Genomic DNA, 15,271 nt, shown 5'->3' on the forward strand with positions numbered 1-15,271 from the left:
AAAAAAAAAAAAAAAAAAAAAAAAAGAAAAGAAAAGAAAAGAAAAAAAGAGCATATTAAATTGATAATGCTGTGACCTTGATGAGATTCCTTCCTTTGGAAATGCTTTGGGTGGTCAAACACTGTGCAGGATGGTTGTTTGTCATTAGTGTCCTTAACCATGAGTGATGGCCAAGATGGGACCAGCCTAGACTGCAGGGGCCAGCCCAGACTGCAGGGGCCAGAACAGACTGCAGCTTCCTTGCTGACTGTAATAGCTGGAGCCCATCTGCTCATCTGCTTTCGTTTTTGTTGTTGTTGATGATTATTCTTATTTGGTCTTAACAGATTTTTTTTTCTCTAAGAATGAAATGTACTAAATTAGCATTGCACATAGGATCATCTAAGTTCTACGGGTTGATTAAAACCTGTGATGGGCATTTAAGGGTTTAAACTTTATTATGAACTTTTTTTTTCTTATAGGCTGTGAAGCTCAGGTAGGCAGGAAGAACATGCTTTTAGTAGGTTTATAAGTTTTTAAAAACCTGCTCTGGAAAGTTGGTGAGAATAACAGAATTTAGACACGAGGTTATTGCTTCACCTTGCTAAGAGCTCACGCAAGGTGCCGGAATGAAACATTGCACTGATTTTTGTACAGTAGTCGATCGCTTACCACTTAACAAAATGTCAGAGAATGCCTTTGGGGAGAAGTCTAGATACGTTTCTATGTTATACATTTTGGAGGGTGATGATTTAACAAGTTGGGTAGATTTATGAAGTTGCTGGAAGTGATTCATCGTGTTCTTGAGGTTTGAGTGAGATGTCTGAATTCAGGGTCTGAAGTTTTTGTCCTGTGGAGTATTTCATTTAAGGAACTGTTACTGATAAAATAGATTGGGAAAACTAGGTGCCAAAGGTGTATTTAAGAAAATACCAAAGACTCAAAGATTAGAGTTAAGGAGACTATGGCAGAGAAGCTAGCCAAGGTAAGATTCTAAACCAAGGAGTGCAGGGGTGGTGCGGAAGCTAAGGGCTTCATGACATTCGCTTACTGGTGTGCTTTCTGAGCTTTGTTCAGAATGATGACGGACAGGAATACGATGCTAAATCAAGATAATCAAGCTTTTGCAACTCAAGTATGGCCATTGTCAATACAGTGTCATCCTCAGCTGAGGCACGGACTTGTAACAGGCTGCCTGCATCTCACTGTTTGGATACTGCACTTGGCCCCTTGGTGAATCACTAAAGTGATTTGTTCAAAGAATACAGGGGCTCCAACTGCTTTGTATTGTGCAAGACTACAAAGATGCCCAGTTGATCCAAGTGTCAGGTTTATCAATCAACATTAAGAAAAGTACTTTAGAATAAAGGACCATTTATAATAGAGGTAAAGACATACAGACAAGTCAGTATGAATGGTGAGATGTCTTTGAAATCCATATATAAGCATTTAAAATATCTTTGACTTAATTGGAGAGCAAGATTTGGCACAGACGTTTAATATTTTTATTTCATTGTTTATAAAAGGCCACATTTCTCAGAAAACTTTTCAAAAGTATTGATTTATTTAGAATAGAGGCTAGTCTAAAACTCCAAATTTGATAGGGTTAGTATGCCGTTATAAGTCTAAAAATAGAATCAGTTATCTAATGCTTTTTAAGCTTTTACTGAAATGCACACCTGGTGTGGCTTATGTCAAGGTCTCTAAGAAGAGGCCACCAATGCTAACAGGTGTGCCATTTTAAAAATGCACATGCTTACAATGCCTAAGCATAGAAAATATGCATATTTGGGGATAGAAGGGAAAGGAGGAGGAAAAAATCATCAAGAAAGTGTAAATTTGTAAAATTTCCTGTATGTCAGAAACATTAAGCAAAGCCAGAACTCCAGGACAGAGAACCAGTCACAAATGTAAAAATCCATTTCATTTCAAGACCTCAAACCTGAGTGCTTTGATCTGTACATTCGTATACACGCTGTCTTAGAAGCCAGTGGTATTTGTGATTCTACTTTTATTTAAATATGCATTGATTTGAAAACAGATTATTTAAAAAGTACTTTTTAGTGGAAATAATTTCCCCCAATAAACAGCTCATAGATAAGGAGTTGACAAGTGTTATCTTGATTTTTTTTTTCTGACTTGGATTTACATTCTGCAGACCTTCCTGGGTTAGCCCATGGACGGCTGTTATTTCACCAGGGCATGCTGGGATCTAGGGAGATTCTATCCAGGTTTGTGTTGATCATGACTTTTGCATGTTTCACCATGGAGGGTACCAGCACCTGGCACAGCTCTTGTCTCTAGGCATCCTTTTGGAGACAGAAGCCATCCTTAGGATAGGGGAAGTGAGATGAGCAATCCGAATGTCATTGAGGTACTGCTTGACTGAGGGTAGTGTGACGTACCCTGGCAAAGGGAATACACACCGAGTCACACACAGATACAGGCGCATACACACAGGCAGAGACACATGCAAGTATGCACACATAAACACACAGACATACAGATACACATACACACACATACGCACATGAGAGAAACACAGGCACAAAGAGATGTAGAAGCAGAGATGTAGAAGCATGGATATACACACGTGCTCATGCTCATACACACAGAGACAGACACACAGACATATGCAGACGCACACATAGATACATATATAAAGATATGCATACAAAGACTCCCTCCCAATACACACACACACACACACACACACACACAAGCACGCACGCACGCACGCACGCACGCTCCTCCCCCCACCCCCAAGTCTGGCAACAAAGAACACACAGACACAAGGAAAGGAGATGAGAAAAATAGAGGAAATCAAGGGCCAGGGGAGTGGTGACAGGCAGGGTCCCTAAGTGAAAGAATAGATTGTTCCATGCGAGGGTCTTTTGCTTGCTGCATGGTTGCTCACTGTACTCGTGTTCTCTTTCCTGTTCCCACTGTACATAAAACACCTGAACACCTGCTGCCTGAATGGATGGATTCTCTTTTTCATTCAGCAACGATGCCCAACCTTAGATCCGACTCAGCACAGATGAGATTCGAACAGTCTGAAAATATGAGATTACCCCAAAACCCTGCTGAACCTGGATTCTGGACAGACTAGTGAAGGAAAAACAGAAACTACAGCTGGAGGAGATGTTAGATCCTGAGGTCATGTACATATGCTTATGTTCAAATGCACGGGCCATTTTTAATGCACATCCCAAGATTAAGCAAGTCGGTGCCAGGGGACTCAGACAGTACAGTTCATCAGTCACTGAGACACTCCTAGGGTTGAGCACTGTGCCAGAGCTGGGGGCATGACCTGAGTGATGCACAGCCACCTTGCTCAGTTTCCCTAGTTGACTAAGATAATTTGGCACTTGCCTCCTTTTTTCCAAACTGGAATGTTTATCTAACATCTTTCTCCAAAAAATGTTTTCAGGTGATAAGATGCACAGGGAAGAGGGAGTTTTAGTCTCTCAGAGCAGGTCAGGAAAGGGATGCACACATTGTGCTTCCCGACATATTTTATGCTGGCAAGCATACGATGCTTTTGTTGTGTGGGGTAATGAGGCTAGTCTATACTCACCTCTGAGATGTTCCTTTGGGTGGTGGTAGGGAAACAAATTCAAGTACACAACAACCCCTCCATCTCTCTAGTTTCTTGTTCTTTTATAGGGTGAATCAGGTTAATATTGATGTCGAGGAAAACTGTAAAGGACAATCATAATGGGTAGCCCACAGCCTAAAAGCTGGGTCTGGCATGAATAGGGTCAGAGAGACAGCTTTTGTTCATTTGTCTTTTGATTTGAATGGATTTGGGATTTTTTTTTAAACACCTGCTACTGGAGCCATCTTCTCTCTGTCCCATGAGCTGCCTCTCTGACTTGCAGTCTGTCCCTAGTCCCTGGTCTTCTGTCCATTCTCTGCATGGACATTGATCTGCCCAGAGATAGTCATAGGAAGATAATAGCTTAAAAATCCTAGCTGAATTCTTCTGAGAAAGAGCTCCAGAGTTTATGAAACTAGAATCCATTCACAGTAACATTATTGATTGAACACAATTCTTGTTAAAAAGTGACCATACTTAGTCACCGAGGACTTGTGAGGTGAGGCAGTTTTCTTGTTTCTAGAATTCAGTGTAATAGTTAGGTTTTGCTGAGAAAAATCTCTGTGTTGGAAACAATCAAAGATTGTATATAATTAATTCAAATACTTTATGTAATATATGTCAACTTATAGATTCTTAAACTTTATTACTGTACATTAGCAACATGACAAGTGCCATTTTTTTTGAAAAAAAAAAAAGTGAATCATGTCTAAAAATTGTTACATTTTGAGACAAAATCTCCACATGAAGATAGTTCTGTCTTTCCTCAAGGCTTACTTTATACAATTGGCTGAGTTAAGAACATTCCTCGGAGTTGGTACTTCTGAAATCCTCTAGGACATTCAGTTCCCCTGTGGTCTTTTTAAAAATGCATGCTCCTTTTGTTGTAAGTCTTCAATGGGACCCATGTCTTTGTCAATTTTCCTGAGTAAATGCTATTTTGAATAGAAAGCTTATTTGTAATTTTAAGACGAAACTGCTAATGTAAGCGTACATGTGGATGCTCATGTCTGTTTTCCATAACACTTTTTTGGTGTTTTTTTTTTTGTTTTTCCTTTTTAAGAAGCATAAAACACAGATGGATGTGGTCTCGCACGTCTGCAATCACAGTGCCTACGAGATAGAGGCAAGAGGGTCAGGAGCTCAAGGTCTTCCTCAGCCATATCGTGAATTTGAGATCAGCCTGGGCCACATGCAACAGCCCTGTCTGAAGGGGAAAAACAGAGGGAAAGAAATAAATGGCAAAAAGAAATATCACAAAGCCATTTGTCCCAAAGAGTCACAAATATAACACAGTATAACATGCATGGAAATTGATTTTGATAGTTGGAAGTTTGGATCCAAATCAAATACATAAATGGAGCATGGGTAGATTTCTGTCTGTCTTAACCAGTCAGGGGATTTCTTCCCTCAGGGGAGCTCCACATGACAACACTGGAGCAAGTATTAAAGCTTCCAGAATTGTTTAAACAAGACTTTGACAATCTCTTGCTTGGTCAAATCTGTAACAGTTCAAAATACTCTACGTTAAACCCAAGATTCGGGGTGTTGGCAACTCCAAGCTAGAACATGACCCGGGGTTGTTTCCTTCATTCCTTGGCTCAAACTCCATTTGAGCTCTGTTCTTTACAAGATCCAGCCCCTGCCAGGGATCTTCCTTTTTCCCTCCCCCAGGTAAAGGGGTGGAGAAGGATGAATGTAAACGAAGAGTTGCATAAGTTGTCTAGTCTGAGCATGGCAAGTGTTTTGGTCAGGCTCTCTTCTGGTCATGAGTCCTTGGTATCGCTCTTGTGAAATCCACGTGTCATAATAACCTGTTAATGAAGGGAGAGCAGAAGAAGTCTGGCTCTGTGGGAACACACTCAGATGTGGAGCAGATGGTGCTCTACAACATTTATTTTGGGGAAATGTGTATCTGTTACATAACCTAAAATATGTCTTTTTCACATTTAAAAATATTTGGGTCATGGTTGGAAGTTTTGATTGGATTTTTTTTAAGCTGGGAGGAAGAAGAAAGGTAACTGTATTTTATGACGTATCTGACATGTTACTAATAAAATTTTATTATTGGCAAAATATGGAACCCTTTGTGACGGGGAGGTGGGACTATGGATGTGGCAGCTGCAGGATGTCTCTGAATTCCGGAGGTCACATTTTAAAAGTGGGTAGCTCTGCTTCTTTTCGATGCAACATTTGTTTAATGGCTTGGAAGATGCACCCTCCTCACGTTGCATTTTCTTTACTGAAGCTGACCCTGCATGCCAGGTAGCCGAAGTTATCAACAATAAAACAGAACTTTCTAAAGATTTCAGCATCAAGGATAGTTGCTTTCTCCCCAACTAATTCAACAGGGTGTGCCTACTGTTTCTTGATGGTAGATTTACCTGGAGAAATAGGCAGGTGGAAGCCCACCAAAGAGAGGCATTCTTTCCCTCTCTGTTAAGGCCATTGCAAGCAAATGACAGCCAAGTCCCCTATAAGCCATGGTTGTGTGTGGCACACAAATAGCCAGGGTAAGGTGTTTACAGGTTTTTTTTTTTTCCTGCACACATCCAGTCAGACATCTTGCATTAAATAGTTATTTTAGTAACCCAAGAACAAACTGACCCACACAAATAACAGGGATCTGGGAAAGTTTGCATAATTTGGACCAGAGATAGTGAGCATAGCACCCATGCTATTTCTTCATGCTGGGGTAGGTCTTTTATATTTTTTTTCCTCTGTGAGTTCACACAGTGATAACTCCCTTCAAGCATTCATTTACCTGGAAGCTACTTTTACTATCACCTCATGAATGTTATGACTGGAAATGTCTGATAATGGTGCTATGCACCATAAATGCAAGCATTGCAGAATCCTTGTGGCAAACGAAGATAAAGAAGCATTCATTACTAAATGGCAGAGCCACTCGGGGCAACTCTTGTCGTAGTATTTTGTTAGCTCTTTATGGAAGGCAAATATAGAGGCTTAAACTGCTGCCTCATAATCTCCATTTCATCTGTTAGCAATCTAAAATACATGACGATTATTTAATTATCAAATTAAAATGATGTCACCCCCACTTGGCCTCCTTCTGTGAAGACTTGGCCCAAGGTGCTTTGGGGCTGTGTCTACTGGTGACTAGCCAGATGTACATGCCAGATGGTCCACATCACTCCTGGAGTCAGCTGTGGCTCAAGTGTCTATATAATCACCGTGGACGTCTGGGGCAAGACTATGGTCACTGTGGAGAGCGAAACTGTCCTGGCTGTGGACCTTTATCCCTGTTGCCCTATTTTATACAGTCTGCCTAGGGCTAACCTTCCTTTTCATGTCAAACTCTCGAAGGATATTTTCTGTACTAATAGTAAATAATTAAGGGACTTGAACAAACTAGCAAGTGATGCCTCTGCCTTTCAAGATGAAGCAACTATAGACACTCTCCACCTTGATGTCATTGATGGGCCATTAGGATCTGGAAAGCATTCTAAAATGCTAAGCGGCTCGTTGTGTCTGGTCTGAATGCTGTGTCTTTCCCGGATCCCTGCATAATTGAATGGAACCAAACTGATTGCATCAGCATAGGTGAAGAGAGCTCTCTGCCCAGGGAGAAGCAGCAGTTGACTTGTGGGAAGGCCGAACCATGGGAGCGACCCGAACAGCTGATGCAAAGGCACCAGGGACTTAAATATTTGCTTCTATATTTAGAAGAAAAGAATCCTGGGCACGATCCCAAAACTTAGTGTTTTTTCCTTCTTTGGATTTTCTCTAAGGGTGTGAGTGCCTTTCAGACAGATGGCTGAAGTGAGTGATACTCTCACTTCATGTATTTTCATTGGGTTTTGGTTTCAACTGAAGATTATTTTAGATAATTTTACACATTCCTGCCTGCCTACTGCTTTATAAACTTGTGTCCCACTATCCTGGAACAATTGGATGAAGGAATGGTCCTGGATATGGGAGGAGATGTCACCTGAGAGAATTTAGGTGATGTGCACAGACAAAAGCACACTTTTGGTATTGAACACGGGTTCCTTGTGGTGGTTTGAATAGGTCTGGCCCCATAGAGTCATATGCTTGAATGCTTAGGGCATAGGAAGTAGTACTATTATGAGATGCGGCCTTGTTGAAGTAGAGGTAGCCTTGGAGGAAGTGTGTCACTGTGGGAGTGACCTTTGAGGTCATCTATGCACAAGCCATGACCAGTATGACACACAGTTTCCTTCTGCTGCCTGCAGATCAAGATGTAGAACTCTCAGCTCCTTCTCTAGCACCATGCCTGCCTGCACGCTGCCATGCTTCCCGCGAGGATGAAAATGGACTAAACCTCTGCAACTGTAAGCCAGCCCCAATCCAATGGTTTTCTTTATAAGAGTTGCCATTGTCATGGCGTCTCTTCACAACAAAGGAAACCCTAACTAAGACACCCCTGGAGGTAATGACAATACCCAGTTTGCATCTTGATTAGAATATCATAGCTTCCCAGTCATCACTCTAGCCCTCTCTGTCTCTTAGACAGCTTTTCCTCAAAACAATTGTGTCTAAAACACATGCTCCTAAAAGGGAGTTTGGGGTTAGAGGAGATGGCTAAGTGGGTAAAGTGCTTGCAGTGCAGGCACAACCCAGCCTTGTAGCCCCAGTATCCATGTAAACATCTGGTGTGGCAGCACATGTATCTAATACCCAGTATTGGGAGGGAGAGACAGGAGGATGGCTGGGGCTTGCTGAATTCCCATGTAGCCAAAAAGCTTGCATCAAAAACTAAAAGTGGGGAAATTGAGGAAGACACCTAGAGTCAGCCTCTCCCCTCCATGCACACTGCTTTTCAAAGAAATAAGTGTTGGCTACCTGTGAATGTTTAGCATTTGCATAATTTGTAGCTCTGACACGATGCATCCATGGGGACACTGAAATGACCCGCTGTTCCAGCCTCCTGCTTCCTGATGCTGTCCAGAGACTTGCTTCCAGAACAGCTTCAGGGATTGCTGCTGATTCCCGATGGACTCTGTTCATCTAGCCTTTCTAGTTCTAGTTTTAAAGTTCCAGCCAGAACTTTAGTCAAGCCTGAGCTCTCTCAGCATATAGAGATTGAATAACAGATGCTAAAGCTAGCTTTCTGAAGTCTAACCAGATTTTCTAATTTTCCTACCCCCCCATCCCTTTAAAGAAGTTTCGCCACCTGTATTCAGCTGGAAGAAGTTGAGGAGAGTAGTCATTCTTATCCCTTGGGTTTGGGTGTTTGATTATGGTTATTTTATAAATTATAGATAGGTTGTCATTTTAAAGAATAACTTGGAAATGGTTACTATGAAAGGGAGAGGTGTTTTCTTCACTAGTGTAGTCACTGACAAGTTCCTTGTGTTCTTATAAATTAACCCCTTACTCATGTCACATAATAATATTGCAGTAAACTGGTAAGCCTCTCTGAACTCCTGGTGGGTGGATGAGCGTCTCCCAGCTTAAACAAACAAGCAAACCCTTTCAGCAATGTAATTGTAATGCATTGGTTAATGGATGAAAATATGGCCATCCCAATGAAGTTTTGAAATGTGAGAGCAAGGAGAAACTAGTTAAGACTCTTGCTGGATGGTACTCTATCACAGACATTAAAAACAGGATGTTTAGCTGGATGTGATGGCACATGTCTAAATCACAGCGTTTGTGAAGCAGAAGCAAGAAGGCCCTGAGTTCAGCACCATCCTGAGCCACACAGTAATTTCTAAGCCAGCATGAACAACATGGGACCCTGTGTCATAAAATAAAACAGCCCAAATAAATATAGGATATTGTAGCTGTGGTGATTTGTAAGACCTAGTAAATAAACAATTATAAATAAACACATATATGCACATATGTATCTATCTATCTATCTATCTATCTATCTATCTATCTATCTATCTATATTTGATAAAGGAGACTTCACAAAGAACATTAGTCCATAAGTCCATACATGTTGTATAACACAGCATACAGTTAATGATAACAGAGGAGAAAAATAAATAGTGGAACAAAAAGAAGTATGAAGTAGCGACTAGAGACATCGTGGAAGGGCAGGAGGACAGGAAGCCTAGGATGGAAGAAAGACACAGAGTTTAGGGTGGTGGCACAGGCAGGAGAGTAGCCCCACAGTCAGGAAGAGGAGGCAGTAGAATTTAGAACCCCAGGCTGGAGCTTGGAAATGTGAGTCCTAGAGGAACTAGCGCTGATGAGTGGGGCAGATGTAGGAGCCTTCAGCGCTAGGGCTAAAGCCTGCAGCGCCTTTGCTGCCCATCAAGACACTGTTGCTCATCATTAATGTTGTCTCCAGCACTCCTGGGTTCAGTCTCTATTTTCCCATTCACCGCCAATGAAATCTAATTTCTTTTTATCATCCCAGTCTGTTTCCTTGTATGTGAAATGAAACTAGTAGTGTTTATTTCGCAGAGTGGCTTCAAGAGATTAACATCTACAGAGCCCTTGGAAAATATGTCAAAGGGTCATTCCTATGGGCTTGCTGCTCTCCTATGGAGCTGATGCTCTCCACCATTGTTGTAATCAAGATCCTTCCATGGATGGCTATGGGGACTATGGAGAAGCGTCTCTACATCTGATGGGAAAGATGGATGGTCTTAATTCTCTGGAGAGGATGGCCACTCTATAAGCTTGCTGACTACCATTATTAGAGGTAAGGCAGAGGTGGACGTTCGGATATCACTTAGAGCCAAAACATAGTATTAGGTGTGGGAGACAAGGGGATTAACAAAGAAAGCAGCCTGTTTACAGAGTAGCAAGAGTTAATGGTTGAAACGAATTCAGCTTAAGAGTATTTCCAGATGCTTCAAAGTAAAATAGAGGAATTTGTGCTTGAGGTGGCAGCAGGGAGCCACTATACCAAGTAGAATAGCAAGGACTGAGAGAGGCATGGAAGGTGTATCAGGTTAAGGAAGAGGATAAACTGAAGAGCCAGGCAATGCTTATCCAGCCTGGGAGAGTATAACGGGAAGTGAGAAGGCTGGGGGGGGGGGTACTTTGCAAAGCAAGCCACAGCTGGATTCATAACCATGTGACTGGTTGAGGTGAGAGAATCATCCAGGTGGCTCTGAGACAGGTCAGAAGCCAGAAGAATGCTGGGTGTTACTGAATAGCTAGGGCAGTTGGAGAGAGAGGGTGAGCATGGCCCAAAGCTTTCGGAATCACACAGAGTGAAAGCTGGGGGAAGCTTTCAAATGTGAGCGGCTTTCAAAATGAAGAGAAACAAATACCCCAAAGAGATGGCAGAAAGTGAAAACCAAAGAACAGGCCGAGCTGTGAAGATTGTGGCTGGATGAGACATGGATCCTTCGTAGAAGACAGATTCCCTCAGAATGTAAAATGAACAATACACAAGAGAGAAAAGCCATTGGCTTTGTAAGCCAATGGCCACCTGGGTCTCTACATTCTCCTGACACAGTTGGTCCAGCTTGGGAGCTTAGATGCTCAGAGGAGACCCAGACAGGTGAAATCTGTGAGGTCACTTGGAATAAGGCAAGGCGGGGCTATGGTGGAAGGCAATCCCTCCTTGATCCCTAGGCTTGATCCCAGTGTTGGGAGGTGGGGCCTTATGGAAGGTGTTGTCACAAAGACTCATTGTGAACTAATGCTACTACAATAAAAGCATAGGGGTAGCTGTATTAGTCAGGGTTCTCTAGAGTCACAGAACTTATGGTAGTCTCTATGTAGTAAAGGAATTTATTGATGACTTACAGTCTGTAGTCCAGCTTCCAACAATCAACTCCCAACAATGGTTGGCAGCAGCTGTGAATGGAAGTCCGAGGATCCAGCAGTTGCTCAGTCCCACAAGGCAGGCAGGCGAAGCAGAGAGAGCCTTCCTTCTTCCAATGTCCTTATATAGGTCTCCAGCAAAAGGTGTGGCCCAGATTAAAGGTGTGTGCTACCACACCTTTAATCCCAGATGACCTTGCTTGGACTCGTAGATCTTCCAATCTTAATCTTCTGGAATTCATAGCCACTATGCCACCACACCTTTAATCCCAGATGATCTTGAACTCATAGTGTGTAAGACAGGAAAACCACTGCCATGAAAGCCAGTAAGGGATGGGGTGAAAACTCCCTCAGAAAGCCAGTAAGGGATGGGGTGAAGTCTCCCACATAATTCCCTTACTGGCCTCCCTGTTTTTAGACTCACACTTCTAGTCATTATTCCGGTAGAGGCCACTGTGTGCATCCTTTATTTCCTTCTGAGCTCAAGAACAAAAGCAGCTACGGTAGAGACCCAGGTTGCGTCCCCCCACCCCCACCCCCACCAGGTGAAGACTTATCTTTGTGAAACCAACCCTCAACTTCATTATTCTTTTCTGCTTTTCAGGCCATAGCCAGACGTCCTCAAAAGTGACTCGAGGGAAGAGGGAAGAAATGTTTTCTTAATGACTCTGCATATCTCAGGGGACAGGATGGCCTGGCTTTTTTTTTTTTTTTTGGCTTTTTGGCTTTTTGGCTTTTTGAGACAGGGTTTCTGTGTATCCCTGGCTGTCCTGGAACTCACTCTGTAGACCAGGCTGGCCTTGAACTCAGAAATCCCCCTGCCTCTGCCTCCCAAGTGCTGGGATTAAAGGCGTGTGCCACCACTGCCCGGTCTGGCGTTTGTTTTATCTTAAATTACAAAACCATTTTATTCTTTTAAGAGCAAACTGCTCAGTTTCAAGTTTCCTAAATATGGATCAGATATTTTGTGTGTGTGTGTTTTGTTATTGTTGTATGTATTTCTTTTTTTCTTTTTATATCCTGGAAGAAAAAATGTATCTTAAATTAAAGATTTTGTAGCTTTGGCTTATTTGTATAAGTAATGAGGTTTATTGGCTGTGTATAGCTCTAACATACACTTTTTAAAAACGGAAACTGTGAGGATGTTCCTGGAGAGACAGCTGAGCAGCTAAAAGCACTGGTTCTTCCAGAACTCCTTGGTTCTCATTCTAGAACTCACCTGACAGTTTACAAGCATATTCAGCTCCAGTTGCAAAGGATTCACTGCCCTCTTTTGGCCACCAAGAGTGCCAGGTACACACACGGTGCACAGACATACATGCAGGTCAAACATTTATATACATTAAAAAATGTTTAAATATTGCAGAGTGTGCAACCTCACTATGGATATTAACCCCTGCCAGGCCTAGCAGTGGACATGTCGCTCAGCCCATTCTGTGGGAGCTGCCTGCTTAGTTGTTAAGTCTGGGCATTAGGGTCAGATGCCAACAAAACCATTCCTGGCAGCTGATCATGGTGAGTATTCACATAAGAATGGGTCAAATGCTGAGCTAACTAGGTAGGCCATTCTAGAACATATATTTCATCTCATTTATCCCTCTAAATTAAAAGATGCCCAGCAAACGGTGGAGATGTTTCCCCAGGGTCAAGGTCATGGTATAGAGCAGAGCGCAGCAGTGGAAGCATTTACCTACTGTTGGATCCTGGATTTGGTCTCTGATACTGGAAAAAAAATTCATGGTTTGCATGCCCCTTTGCTGGGCCTTCCTCTTTTCTGCCTCATCTGGGGAGCCCAACCCCAATCTTCTACCTGAAGAATGTCATGTAATCCTTGACAAAATTGCAAGTTCACCTTCCTGGATTGCCTCTCCATGCAAATATATATATATATATTCCTTGATTCACCCCAAATAAAGTTTATATGCAGTAAGTGTTTCACTGACTATTGTCTAAGAGAGCTGGTTTCTAAAAGAGCTGCAACCCTGAAGACCTGTAATGTAACACTGAAATCCTTGGAGGAGACCCCACTCCCAGCCCCCGCCCCTGCCCCTGCTCCCAGCATTCACGGACAGGACAGACCAGGGTCCTACTGAGCCACCTGTTCCGGACTTGTTTCATCCTTTCCCGCCTAGAGTGCATGGGACCTGGACACCCCAAGAAAGAGTTGGAACTCAGAACTTGGCTCTGCTCCATCCTTTCCTTGCTGGTGTTCTGCAGCACCTGGACACTCCAAGGGAAGAAACAACAACAACAACAACAACAACAACAACAACAACAAAACATGGAACCATATAGGAGAAGGTGCCTGCCTCCTTATCTGTCTGCTCTGCACTTGAGCAAATGGCAGGAAACATGTAACTGCCATCCAGAAAAGACGAGGCAAGGACACAGAATTTAGGGAGAGTGGGCAGGTGTCAGTGGCCCCAGGACACTCCAGCTGTGCCAGATATATCCATGTCCTGAAATAGCTGGATATGAAGAGGCCACCTATGCTAGGACAGGTCTCAGATCTGATGCAGCTGGAGGGACCTTGATGCATTTGTCATTACTTAAGATCCTGAAACGGTGTGTAGCTGTGTTTATATGTGTGCATGTGCCTGCATATGCTTCACAGGGATATGTCTGAGTATGCACACATGAATGTGTGTATATACATGTTTATATATTGAGGCATATATTATATATATATGCACACATGCCTATGTATGTGCATATATATGCATATATATGTGTATGTATGTATGCGAATATGCCTGTGTACACAGTTTGGTGTGCATGAATGTCTGTGGACACGTGAGTGTACAAGTGCCCATGAACTTGTGTGTGTATGCTATGGACATGTGAGTGTAAGTAGACCCAACATGTGATTTCGTTTGTATTTCTTTGTTTCGTATTTCACAGTTGTCTTCATCTTATTTATCATTAAAATGATAGTTTTTGTGCAAGTTTTTGGAAACCTTTTTTGTCTTATGGGAAAGAGAGAAGTGCATACTTCTTAGTAGCAATATTGGTGTGTGCATGAACGCGCGCACGCACCTGTGTGTATGTGTGTGTGTGTGTGTGTGTGTGTGTGTGTATGCATGTGCATGTATGCATACGGAGACCAGAGGGACATCATAATTGCTTTACCAGTTACTTCTCTCTTTTGTGTGTGTACCCTCGGGCATGAGATATGTGTGTGCCTGTGTGAGCTCAGGTTGTGAATCAGGTCAGAAGACAATCTTGGCTGTTGGGCCTCACCTTTCACCTAGACACAGGGTCTCTTTGTGCTAGGCTAGTTGGCTCTGGAGCTCTCCGGAATTATTCTACTCCTACCGTCCCCAGGCAAACGTTGTCACTCCAGGCTTTGCCATTTTTTTACACACACACCCCCACCCCCTCCCCCCATTCTCCCCTTTCCCTCCCTTCTTTCCTCTCTCTTGTGCACACTCTGGGATTGAACTGGAGAGTCCTCACTTGTTTAGTAAACACTTTACTGATCAAGCTGTCTCTTCAGTCCTTCCTTTGGGCTTGTTTGTGTCTTGTTCCGTTTCAGGGCTCCTTTTTTTTTCTCTCTCCTACAAAGGCTGCTGGTTTTGTTTTCCTGGGACAAAACCCTTACCGTGTACCAGTTAATTTAAAAATTGTTGGTAGACATATATCCCAAACAGTGAAAAAAAAAATCGGCTCAAGTGACAAATGAATCTCAGAATTGTTGCTGGATTCCGGTGAGCTGGGTGGGGCTCCCACAATCCCTCGGGCATCAGGCTTTTCTCAGAAGCGAAGCAGCTTCCTTCCTCCCTGCTTTCTTTGAGTGCCTGTATCTGCCCCCTTGTGGCGGTAAGAGGCATCACAGTTCCAACTTTAAATGTTCTGTCAATCTTCCCAGAATCCTCTTATAGCTGAAACCAGGTTTGGAAACTGCACAATTAGGTGCGCCAATGGGCCAAGGTGTAGGTGTGTGTGTGTGTGTGTGTGTGTGTGTGTGTGTTC

This window comes from Mastomys coucha, unplaced genomic scaffold, assembly GCF_008632895.1.
Source record: "Mastomys coucha isolate ucsf_1 unplaced genomic scaffold, UCSF_Mcou_1 pScaffold6, whole genome shotgun sequence".
NCBI lineage: Eukaryota > Metazoa > Chordata > Mammalia > Rodentia > Muridae > Mastomys > Mastomys coucha.